General features: G+C 44.0%; 1 non-coding gene across 1 annotated transcript; it reads right to left on the bottom strand.

Moving 5' to 3' along the window:
• Nucleotides 1-560: 560 nt before the first annotated feature.
• Trnaa-ugc (transfer RNA alanine (anticodon UGC)) lies at nucleotides 561-634 on the bottom strand. Its single transcript has one exon. It is a non-coding gene; the product is annotated as a tRNA-Ala (tRNA).
• Nucleotides 635-12,203: the final 11,569 nt, after the last annotated feature.

Here is a 12,203-nt window from a genome sequence, read left to right as displayed (position 1 = left end):
TTGGTTGTGTATCAAGAAGTCATTTTCGTCATGGTGATTCACAAAGTTTGAGTACAGTATATGCTCCAAAATCCCACTGCAAATTGAGGTCGTTGATATGGGTCTGTAATTCAATGGGTTACTCATATTACCTTTCTTGAATATTGGTGTAACCGCCATCTGTGTACTCCTTAATAAGAATTCTCACAGCCAGATGTATCACAGCGGTACAAACGTGTGAAGCATGCGAGCAATCATGCCACTGAGACGCATTTGTGCTTCCAACTGAGCGAGTTTCAAAGGGGACAAATTGAGCCCTTCCGATTGGTGGGAAGGTCCTTGCGGAGAACTGCAACAAATGTTGGACATGCTGCACCAGTTTTACAAAGAAGCTGGTATCAGGATCACTGGAACATTTTGACACCTGTGGATGAGGTTCTGGATGTCCACAAAGCACGGACGTCTCCTGGATCATCGTTTTATCGGGGCAGCAGTGGCAGATATTATTTGATGACTAACTGACAACCTCAGCTGCCGACAGGTGTTGTTGATATACCTCGATGTGGACAGATGAAAATGTGTGCCCCGACCGGGACTCGAACCCGGGATCTCCTGCTTGCATGGCAGACGCTCTATCCATCTGAGCCACCGAGGACACAGATGAATAGCGCGACTGCAGGGACTTATCCCTTGCACGCTCCCCGTGAGACTCACATTCCCGACAGTCCACAATTCTACATATGTATTGTACCTTATAGACATTTGCCCACCCACTCATTACTCGCGCACGCATTGGCCATTCCCGTAAGAGTTTGGGCAACCTGTGCGCATTCGCACAGACGAAGGTCAATCGCTGGGTAGCATTTAACTATATATACGAAGACAGTAACTTGTTCTCGGAAGAACGGTTACTGTCGATGACTGTGCAGCTTTTTCCTGGAGTAAATGATGACTAACTGACAACCTCAGCGGCCCACAGGTGTTGTTGATATACCTCGATGTGGACAGCTGAAAATGTGTGCCCTGACCGGGACTCGAGTTAAAGGCTACCCAGCCATTGACCTTCGTCTGTGCGAATGCGCACAGGTTGCCCAAACTCTTACGGGAATCGCCAAAGCGTGCGCGAGTACTGAGTGGGTGGGCAAATGTCTATAATGTACAATTCATATGTAGAATTGTGGACAGTTGGGAATGTGTGTCTCACGGGAAGCGTGCAAGGGATAAGTCCCTGCAGTCGCGCTATTCATCTGTGTCCTCGGTGGCTCAGATAGATAGAGCGTCTGCCATGTGAGCAGGAGATCCCGGTTTCGAGTCCCGGTCGGGGCACACATTTTCAGCTGTCGACATCGAGGTATATCAGCAACACCTGTCGGCAGCTGAGGTTGTCAGTTTGTCATCGTTTATTCCAGGAAAAAGCTGCACGGTCATCGACAGTAACTGTTGTTTCGAGAACAAGTTACTGTCTTCGTATATGCAGATATTATTGTTACCACAGCACAGACAAGAGGGCTTGTGAGCTCAGATGTGGTAACACGAGCTGTTACGAACCGGTAATTAGTGGTGGGACTACAACAATGCACAACTCTAGCCTGTATCCCACTCACGCCACTGCACAAGTGGACTGATGCCGTTACAGTTTCGTTTGGAAGATAAGCATATTCTGCCTGCATGCAAGTGATGGTCGTTTGCACATATGATGTAGACCAGGTGAGCGCTGTCTCGTACAGTGTATTCGTCCAAGATAACACTGGCCCCACCCCAGGCCTTATGGTCAGGGGTGCGATAAGCTACAACACTCGTCCGCCTTTGTTGTTATTGGAGACGACACTAACCGGCGCACAGTACATGCTAAATGTTGTTAGACCCGAGTTTTGCCGTTCTTCCGACAGGAAGATGATGTGTTGTTCCAACAGGACGATGTTCGTCCACACACTCTCCTTGAAACTCAATGTGCTCTGCAAGATGTGCAGCAACTTTCCTGGCGAGCACTTTCTACAGACTTCGCTCCAGTGAAGCACGTGTGGGATGTGATGGGACGAGAAGTGACTCGTACAACCCGTCAACCAATACCTCTGACAGAATTACGTGAACAGGCCGAGCAGGCGTGGAATAAGGTATCCCAGGACAGTATTTGCCATCTACATAATTGACTCCCAAAATGAGACTTTCACTCTGCAGCGGAGTGTGCGCTGATATGAAACTTCCTGGCACATTAAAACTGTGTGCCCGACCGAGACTCGAACTCGGGACCTTTCCCTTTCGCGGGCAAGTGCTCTACCATCTGAGATACCGAAGCACGACTCACGCCCGGTACTCACAGCTTTACTTCTGCCAGTATCTCGTCTCCTACCTTCCAAACTTTACAGAAGCTCTCGTGCGAACCTTGCAGAACTAGCACTCCTGAAAGAAAGGATACTGCGGAGACATGGCTTAGCCACAGCCTGGGGGAGGTTTCCAGAATGAGATTTTCACTCTGCAGCGGAGTGTGCGCTGATATGAAACTTCCTGGCAGATTAAAACTCTGTGCCCGTCCGAGACTCGAACTCGGGACCTTTGCCTTTCGCGGGCAAGTGCTCCACCAACTGAGCTACCGAAGCACGACTCACGCCCAGTACTCACTGCTTTACTTCTGCTACTATCTCGTATCCTACCTTTCAAACTTTACAGAAGCTCTCCTGCAAACCTTACAGAACTAGCACTCCTGAAAGAAACGATGCTGCGGAGACATGGCTTAGCCACAGCCTTGGGGAGGTTTCCAAAATGAGATTTTCACTCTGCAGTGGAGTGTGCGATGATATGAAACTGGCATAATTGACTCTATGCCAGTCAGCGCCTGCATTGCCGTCAACGAAGGCTACACCACGTAGTAATAGGGGTCATTCAGCATAGGCTCGATGTATGGTACCTTGGAATCGTTTGTGCTATTGATCTGTAAATCTGATCATTTCTTGTGCTCCATATGAATTTGGAAAAATAAATCAAGAGTGGATTGCAAACCTCTTAAAAGGTATACCTTTTATTTCGGTAATGTACAAGACAATACTGGCCATCTATATAATTGACTCTATGCCAGCATCGCCTGCATTGCCGACCACAAAGGCTACACCATTAACTAATTGAGGTCTTTCAGCATGGCTCGATATAATTTGTGCTATTGATCTGTAAATATCATCATTTCATGTGGTCCATATGCACTGTTGGAACAATAAATCAAGAGTGGATTGGAAACCTCTTAAAAGGTATACCATTTTTTCAGTAATGTACCTATTAATGTATTTGATGTTTTACACCCGTAAATTTAAGGGGTCTTATTGAGGGCCTTCGCGTCTATCATTTGGATTTTGCTATACGCTTGTGACTGCACGCGGGGAACTGTTTACTGAGTAATTATCAATAGACGCTACTTGCCCCACGTACGCCTAGTGTTCCGTTTATGACTGTTATTTAGTATGCATAGCGGTTCCTTCTTCTCCAAGTGTCATTGTGGTAGGCAACCAGAGTTTCCTGGGCAGTCCGCTGTGAATCGTCCCTGTGCGCAGTGACGTCAGAGACTATGATGTCCAGGCTCTTCGGCTTCCGGAGATGGTCTGGGAGATCAATGCCCGTTTTTATGACATCAACTGTTCTTTTGATCTGAAGCCTTATTTGTAACATTTACTGTTCTATAGATTTGATACCTGATTTAAAATATTTATTGTTCTAGTGATTTCATGCCTTATTCCAGGTATTTATTATTAATTTCTGTTTATCTCTTGTCCGTCTTCCCGAAATTAACTAGTTTATTACTCAGACTTTACCGGTGCTGAGATTTCCTACTTAATTTAAATTTAGCTAGCTGTTGCTCTAATCTTACTTTGTCTTAATTAATGCAGCAGCAGCCGGCCGAAGTGGCCGTGCGGTTAAAGGCGCTGCAGTCTGGAACCGCAAGACCGCTACGGTCGCAGGTTCGAATCCTGCCTCGGGCATGGATGTTTGTGATGTCCTTAGGTTAGTTAGGTTTAACTACTTCTAAGTTCTAGGGGACTAATGACCTCAGCAGTTGAGTCCCATAGTGCTCAGAGCCATTTTTTTAATGCAGCTGCTTTTGTCTCTAGATTAAATTTATTGGCTCGAACTTTATGTGTTTCTGTGTTTTAAGTGAGTCTACATTTTTAAATAAATTACATTTAGCGTTGTTCTTGAAACGGATGATGTTCAATTGCCTCTCAGCCAGTCCTTCCTCGTCCAAACTCAATGAGCGTGCTGTGCCACGTAGCAAAGCTCAATGAATTAGTGCAATAACCTGTAAATGAGTGGCAAATTGTGCTTAAACTCATAAACTTGGACAGGTTTGTAAACTAACAACCACTGCTCGGTGACAACAGAAAATCACACAATTTAAAAGTGTAAATATACATGGAAATGAAGGCTAGTAAGTGAGAGTTCCTATCAAATTATTTTACAATGCCAGTAGAAATATTTGTATTACCTGGGCGGCAGCGTGGATGACTCGTATGTTTGATAGCAGTCATACTTTTGAACTGTGATTACAACGAGCGATCAGAAGAATACTCAAATCATTTCTTCGTATGCAACCGGCTCTCTCCCCTATATATCTGAGGTTACAGCACAATGAACACATCTACAGCAGGGTTGCTTGACTATTGGTCCGTGTAGCCCAGAGAGAAACCGTAAAACCGTACACTTCGTGAAATCGTCTGTTGATTTCTTCACGAGTTCCAGTAAGTTTGACCTACATCTCTAATTGGGTGCTGCTTAAAATGAATTCTGAAAGGACCACTCCGCGACTTTAAGTTGTCAGACACTGGTGTGTTCTAACACCTAAATTTATCTTGAAAATGTAATCCTACGTCTGAATGAATCCCACTTCCTGTGAAGATTTCGTATCAACAGAAATCGTCATTTTGTTGAGTTTGAGTACCAATACAGTCAACTAATTATCGACGGGCAAAATCAAGGAAATATATCCTACATCATCATCATCATCATCCATCCTTTCAGGAGACCTTGTGAGTTTTGGATGGTAGGAGGTGAGGTACTGGCAGTATCGTGAGTGGTGTTCAGCGAGCTCAGTTAGTAGAGTACTTGCCTGTGAAAGAGCGAAGTCCCAGGTTCGAGTATCGGTCCCGCAAACAGTTAAATCTGCCAAGAATTTTCATATGGACGCACTCTCTGCTGCAGGTTGAAAATTTATTCTGTAGTGTCCATAACGTTTGTAACGTAAGTGCACATCTGCTTTCCGCACCACCTCAATGAATTCCTGTGCAACTGACGTCAATAAACTCACTTTTCGGCCATAAATTATTGTCAGTCGTGTCACTTAGTCTTCTATCACCAACCATTATATGATGTGTGGTGAACGGTCCGCAGTGTACGGCTCTCATTGGGTCCGATCCTGTTGTAGTCGACATGCGGATACTGCTGTAAAGACGGTCAGTTTGCCAGAGTACAAACAGTTCGAATTCATTCTTGATACTCAATAATGCGAATTAGGCCACCTGAAAGTTATTCCGGCTAACTAAACTCACGTGGTAGATACTTCACATGGAAATAACTGTAATCAATGCAAATGGATTCTATTGCTGTCTTTTCTGTGCCAAGGCTGGCATTGTTTTCGGTTTATGTAACAAGTTTTGCACCACTCTAGCTCTGTTAGTCACCGGGCAGAAATGGCATACGCTGCCTCTGGCGAAACCGAAAGACCGCGGCTCCGAGTACTGTCGAAGAAGTTTCCAGTGGGCCAGGTCGTGCGCTTTAGTCTGCAGGCCGTGCAAGGCCAGTATCTTTCCTCTTGTTTCAAAATTGTATTTTATCTGTGTTTCAGAAGACAACTAATCTTGTGCCCCGTCGGCTGAGTACACACTGGGCACTTCGGAAAGACTGGCTCACCGGCGTTGAGTGACCAGATATGGCTGAGATTTGTCACATTTTGGCCACTGTGTGTTACTGGTTTAACATTGTTGTTGTTGCGGTGTTCAACTCGTGGACTGGTTTGATGAAGCTTTCCATGCTACTCTGTCCTGTACAAGCTTCCTCAAGTAACTGCTGCAACCTACACCCTTCTGAATCTGCTTAGAGTAATCATCTCTTGGTCTTCATCTACAGTTTTTACCCTCCACGCCTCACTCCAATACTAAACTGGCGATCCCTTGATTCCACTTCTACCCAATTCTATTCAGTACCTCCTCATTAGTTACATGATCTACCCATCTAATCTGTAGCATTCTTATCTAACACCACATTTCGAAAGTTTCTACTCTTTCCTTGTCTACACTATTTGTCATCCATGTTTCACTTCCATACATAGCTATACTCCATACAAATACTCTCAGAAAAGACTTCCTCACACTCAAATCTATACTCGATGTTAACAAATTTCCTTTCTTAAGAAACGCTTTCCTTGAAATTGCTAATCTACTTTTTATATCCTCTACTATAGCAAAACCCATCTACTATCTAAGTGTCACATTTGCTAATATAATTCCCTCAGCATCGCCTGATTTAATTCGAGTACATTCCATTAACCTCTTTTTGCTTTTGTTGATATTCATCTTATATCCTCCTTTCAAGAGATTGTCCATTCCGTTCAGCTGTTCTTCCATTTCCTTCGCTCTGACAGAACTACAATGTCATCGGCAAACCTCGGAGTTTCTATTTTGATTCCTACTCCAAATTTTTCTTTTGTTTCCTTTACTGCTTGCTCAGTATACAGATTAAATAACATTGGGGATAGGCTACAATCCTGTCTCACTCCCTTCCCAAACACTGCTTCCTTTCATGCCCCTCGAATCTTATAACTGCCATATGGTTTCTGTACAAATTGTAAATAGCCTATCGATCTCTGTATTTTACCCCTGCCACCGTCAGAATTTGAAAGTGAGTATTACAGTCAACGTTGTCAAAAGCTTTCTCTAAGTCTGCAAGCGCTAGAAATGTACGTTTGCCTTTCCTTAATCTATCTTCTAAGATAAGTCGTAGGGGAAGTATTGAGTCACGTGTTCCATCATTTCTACATGATTGTAACTGGTTTTCCCTGAGGTCGGAATTTTCCATTCATTTGTAAGGAATTCGTGTTAGCATTTTGCAGCCGTGACTTATTAAACTCATAGTTCGTTAATTTTGCACCTGTAAACACCTGCATTCTGTGGGATTGGAATTATTAAATTCTTCTTGAAGTGTGAACCTGTCTCATACATATTGCTCTCCAGATGGTAGAGTTTTGCCAGGGTTGGCTCTTCCAAGGCTATCAGTAGTTCCAATGTAGTGTTGTCTACCCCCGGAGCCTTGTTTCGACTAAGGTCATTCAGTGCTCTGTCAAACTCCTCACGCAGTATCATATTTCCCATTTCATCTTCATCTACGTCCTCTTCCATTTCCGTAATACTGCCCTCAAGTACATCGCCTTTTTATAGACCTTCTATATACTCCTTCCACCTTTCTGCTTTCCCTTCTTTGCTTGGAATTGGTTTTCCGTCTGAACCCTTGATAATCATACGAGGTGCATTCAAGTTCTAAGGCCTCCGATTTTTTTTTCTCCGGACTGGAAAACATGCGCATTGTTTTAAAATGAGGCCGCGTTCATTGTCAATACGTCCCAGAGATGGCAGCACCGTACGGCAGATGGAATTTTACCGCCAGCGGCGAGAATGAGAACTGTTTTAAATATTTAAAATATCGACGTTTTCCTTACTTGAACAGCGTGCAATCATTCGGTTTCTGAATTTGCGTGGTGTGAAACCAATTGAAATTCATCGACAGTTGAAGGAGACATGTGGTGATGGAGTTATGGATGTGTCGAAAGTGCGTTCGTGGGTACGACAGTATAATGAAGGCAGAACATCGTGTGACAATAAACCGAAACAACCTCGGGCTCGCACAAGCCGGTCTGACGACATGATCGAGAAAGTGGAGAGAATTGTTTTGGGGGATCGCCGAATGACTGTTGAACAGATCGCCTCCAGAGTTGGCATTTCTGTGGGTTCTGTGCACACAATCGTGCATGACGACCTGAAAATGCGAAAAGTGTCATCCACGTGGGTGCCACGAATGCTGACGGACGACCACATGGCTGCCCGTGTGGCATGTTGCCGAGCAATGTTGACGCGCAACGACAGCATGAATGGGACTTTCTTTTCGTCGGTTGTGACAATGGATGAGACGTGCATGCCATTTTTCAATCCAGAAACAAAGCGCCAGTCAGCTCAATGGAAGCACACCCATTCACCGCCACCAAAAAAATTTCGGCTAACCGCCAGTGCTGAAAAAATGATGGTGTCCATGTTCTGGGACAGCGAGGGTGTAATCCTTGCCCGTTGCGTTCCAAAGGGCACTACGGTAACAGGTGCATCCTACAAAAATGTTTTGAAGAACAAATTCCTTCCTGCACTGCAACAAAAACGTCCGGGAAGGGCTGCGCGTGTGCTGTTACACCAAGACAACGCACCCGCACGTCTAGCTAACGTTACGCAACAGTTTATTCGTGATAACAACTTTGAAGTGATTCCTCATGCTCCCTACTCACTTGAGCTGGCTCCTAGTGACTTTTGGCTTTTTCCAGCAATGAAAGACACTCTCCGTGGCCGCAAATTCACCAGCCGTGCTGCTATTGCCTCAGCGATTTTCCAGTGGTCAAAACAGACTCCTAAAGAAGCCTTCGCCGCTGCCATGGAATCATGGCGTCAGCGTTGTGAAAAATGTGTACGTCTGCAGGGCGATTACGTCGAGAAGTAACGCCAGTTTCACCGATCTCGGGTGAGTAGTTAGTTAGCAAAAAAATCGGAGGCCTTAGAACTTGAATGCACCCCGTACAATTGGATTTCTTTTCTCCGAAGGTCTCTTTAATTTTCCTGTAGGCAGTCTATCTTACCCCTAGTGATATATGCCTCTACATCCTTGCATTTGTCCTCTAGCCATCCCTTCTTGGCCATTTTGCACCTCCTGTCAATCTCATTTTTGAGGTGTTCGTATTTCTTTTTGTCTGCTTCATTTACTGCATTTTTATATTTTCTCCTTTGATCAAGTAAATTCAATATCTCTTGTGTTACCCACAGATTTCTACTATCCCTCGTCTTTTTACCTACTTGTTCCTCTGCTGCCTTCACTATTTCATCACGCAAAGCTACCCATTCCTCTTCTACTGTATTTCTCTCCCGTGTTCTTGTCAATTTTTCCCTAATACTCGCTCTGAAACTCTCTACAATCTCTGGTTGAGTTTATCCATGTCCCATCTCTTTAAATTCAAACCTTTTAGCAGTTTCTTCAGTTTTAATCTGCAGTTCATAAGCAATAGGTTGTGGACAGAGTCCACATCTGGCCCTGGAAATATCTTACAATTTAAAACTTGGTTCCTGAATATCTGTTTTACCATTCTATAATCTATCTAAAATCTTCCAGAGTCTCCAGGCCTCTTCCACGTATCCAACCTTTCTTCATGATCCTTAAACCAGGTGTTAGCTATGATTAAGTTACGCTCTGTGCAGAATTCTACCACTCGGGTTCCTCTTTCATTCCTTACCCGCATTACATATTCACCTGCCTTTTCTTCCTTTTCATATTATCCAATTCCAGTCCGCCTTGACTATTAAATTTTCATCTCCATTAACTATCTGAAAAATTTCTTTTATCTCACCAAACATTTCTTCAATACCTTCGTCATCTGCGGAACTAGGTGGTATATAAACTAGTAATATTGTGGTAAGTGTGGGCTTCGTTTCTATCTTGGCAATAATAATCCGTTCAATATACTGTTCGAAGTAGCTTACCCGCCCTCCTATTTTTTATTTATTATTAATCTTACTCCTGCATTACCCCTATTTGATTTTGTATTCATACCTTAGGGAGCCGTAAACGTGATTCGCAAGAACATAAAGATATGGTTCTTCGATCAGACGGTGTAAGATGATCATTTTACTACTCTGTCCCCACTTCGAAGGAGTGGTGAGCAGTGGTGGAACTGTGTTAGTTCACTGTAAACGCCTGAAACTTGCTTTTTAACTCATGAATTCACGAAGGGACAGGCAGGTTGTAACAGGAATTTATTTACCCTACATCACGTGGCAGCTTATCCCCAGTCACGCGACATATTTTATAATGTCACCTGCACATCCTCATAGTCAATGAAGTCGATCTTTTACGGCTGCATTATAACTGCCAACATCATTCAATGCTATCAGTGACTGCCCAGCCAATTAACTCTTCTTTTCCATTCCTTTTAATATAATAACGGCCCTCTTATTTACTGCAACCTTGAAAGATTACTGGTTGGCTCTGGCGACACAGAAGCTTACTTACATGGACGTCGAAGAGTAATAAACCTGTGCGGAGATAAGAGGTATCATTCAGAGCTGGTAGACAGTGCAGAAATCATCTCGTTCCATCTGCTCACCCAGGGCAGCCACCAGCCTCTGTTTATCTGTCGCAAAGTTTCGTTGTACACCGAGCGATATGGTGCAGTGGTTAGAAGTTGTACTTGGATTCGGGAGGATCACGGTTCAAACCCACTTCCGACCATCCTGAAATTAGGTTTTCCGTCGTTCCCCTAAATAGCTTCAGGTAAATTCCGTGATGGCTACTATGAAAGAGAGCGGCCGATTTTCTTACCCATCATGACAAAATCTGTGAGAGCAGGAGGCTGTTTAATTTATTTACAAAGTTATTATTGGGTGGAACTTCTAAGGTCTGGTACAGCTGGCCGGCGAGATTCCTACAATGGTAGAAATAGCAGGTTTCGAAGAGCTGGGAGAAGGAAGAGTAAACACTTGGTGTCAGGTGACCGAGGAGAGAGAAGGATGACTCCATGTTAGTACCGAGCACAGACGGTGATGTGCACTCAATTTCCAGCCATTACTGCTCCTGTCTTCCACCTACTCGCTATGAAAGGATAAAGGTTGTCGGTTAGGAAGTTACTTATTTGAGGGCAGCGTATTGCTAGTTATTCCATCACAGTTAAATTGCACAGTTCAGACGTTCAGCCGGCCGGGGTGGCCGAGCGGTTCTAGGCGCTACAGTCTGGAACCGCGCGACTTCTACGGTCGCAGGTTCGAATCCTGCCTCGGGCATAGATGTGCGTGATGTCCTTAGGTTAGTTATGTTTAATTAGTTCTAAGTTCTAGGGGACTGATGATCTCAGAAGTTAAGTCCCATAATGCTCATAGCCATTTGAACCATTTTTTTTCAAACGTTCACCTCCAGCTAGTTTCTTCTATCACGCAATTTGAATATTAAACTAACCATTCTCGTAGTCACTGGCAGGAGCTGCAGTTCAGTTTCACTACTATGCTTTCATCCATTTCAGCCCTGCGTGCCAAGTTTAGATTTTACAATTACAATCCCCTTTTCATCAACTAAATTTTCACATACATGTCTGAGTGGGTAGTTCGTATGTTGATGTTTCACAGTAATAAACTGATCTGTTACAGTAAACGCTTGTTTCTGCTGTAGAGAGTGTGCTCCTTCATTAGTATATGCACTCTTTGTGTATACCCGACGCTTCGTGCTTGATTCGAACATCGCCCGCATCTCGTGGTCGTGCGGTAGCGTTCTCGCTTCCCACGCCCGGGTTCCCGGGTTCGATTCCCGGCGGGGTCAGGGATTTTCTCTGCCTCGTGATGGCTGGGTGTTGTGTGCTGTCCTTAGGTTAGTTAGGTTTAAGTAGTTCTAAGTTCTAGGGGACTTATGACCACAGCAGTTGAGTCCCATAGTGCTCAGAGCCATTTTGATTCGAACATCCCTTTTAGTGGTCCTCCAGTAAGACGTTTCCGTTGCATGGCATTATTTTTTTCATAAATTTGCATGACCTTATGAGTGTTTTCCAGGACTTAGAGCATGCTAGTCAGTCTGGTAATCATCAGCTCAACTGGCACCTCACGCCAAATAATAGAGGTTCAGATGGGACAATCAGAGGGCAAGATTTTTAAAAAAGAAAGGAATGAGAGAATGATTAGGTCATAACAATATAAAGAAAAAGACAATCCAAGGATAGCTTTTAGCACCTGTAGGAAGCCATAGCATGTAAACAGTGAATGTTTACGGGAAAGGGGGTAAATGCCAGACTTATGACACTTAAATACCAGGAATGGTAATTAATTCCCGCTGTTAAAGATGGCGGAACAACAATTTCGTTACTCTTTGTGCATCATTTAATAATGAATCGGTAGTCGAGTAGCTGGAATTGGGCGATACTATTTCTGCGACCATTCACATATGGTTTCTTGCTAATTGGAGAG

Source organism: Schistocerca cancellata, chromosome 7, assembly GCF_023864275.1.
Source record: "Schistocerca cancellata isolate TAMUIC-IGC-003103 chromosome 7, iqSchCanc2.1, whole genome shotgun sequence".
NCBI classification, from domain to species: Eukaryota; Metazoa; Arthropoda; class Insecta; order Orthoptera; family Acrididae; genus Schistocerca; species Schistocerca cancellata.
This window is presented reverse-complemented; position numbering and strand designations above follow the sequence as displayed.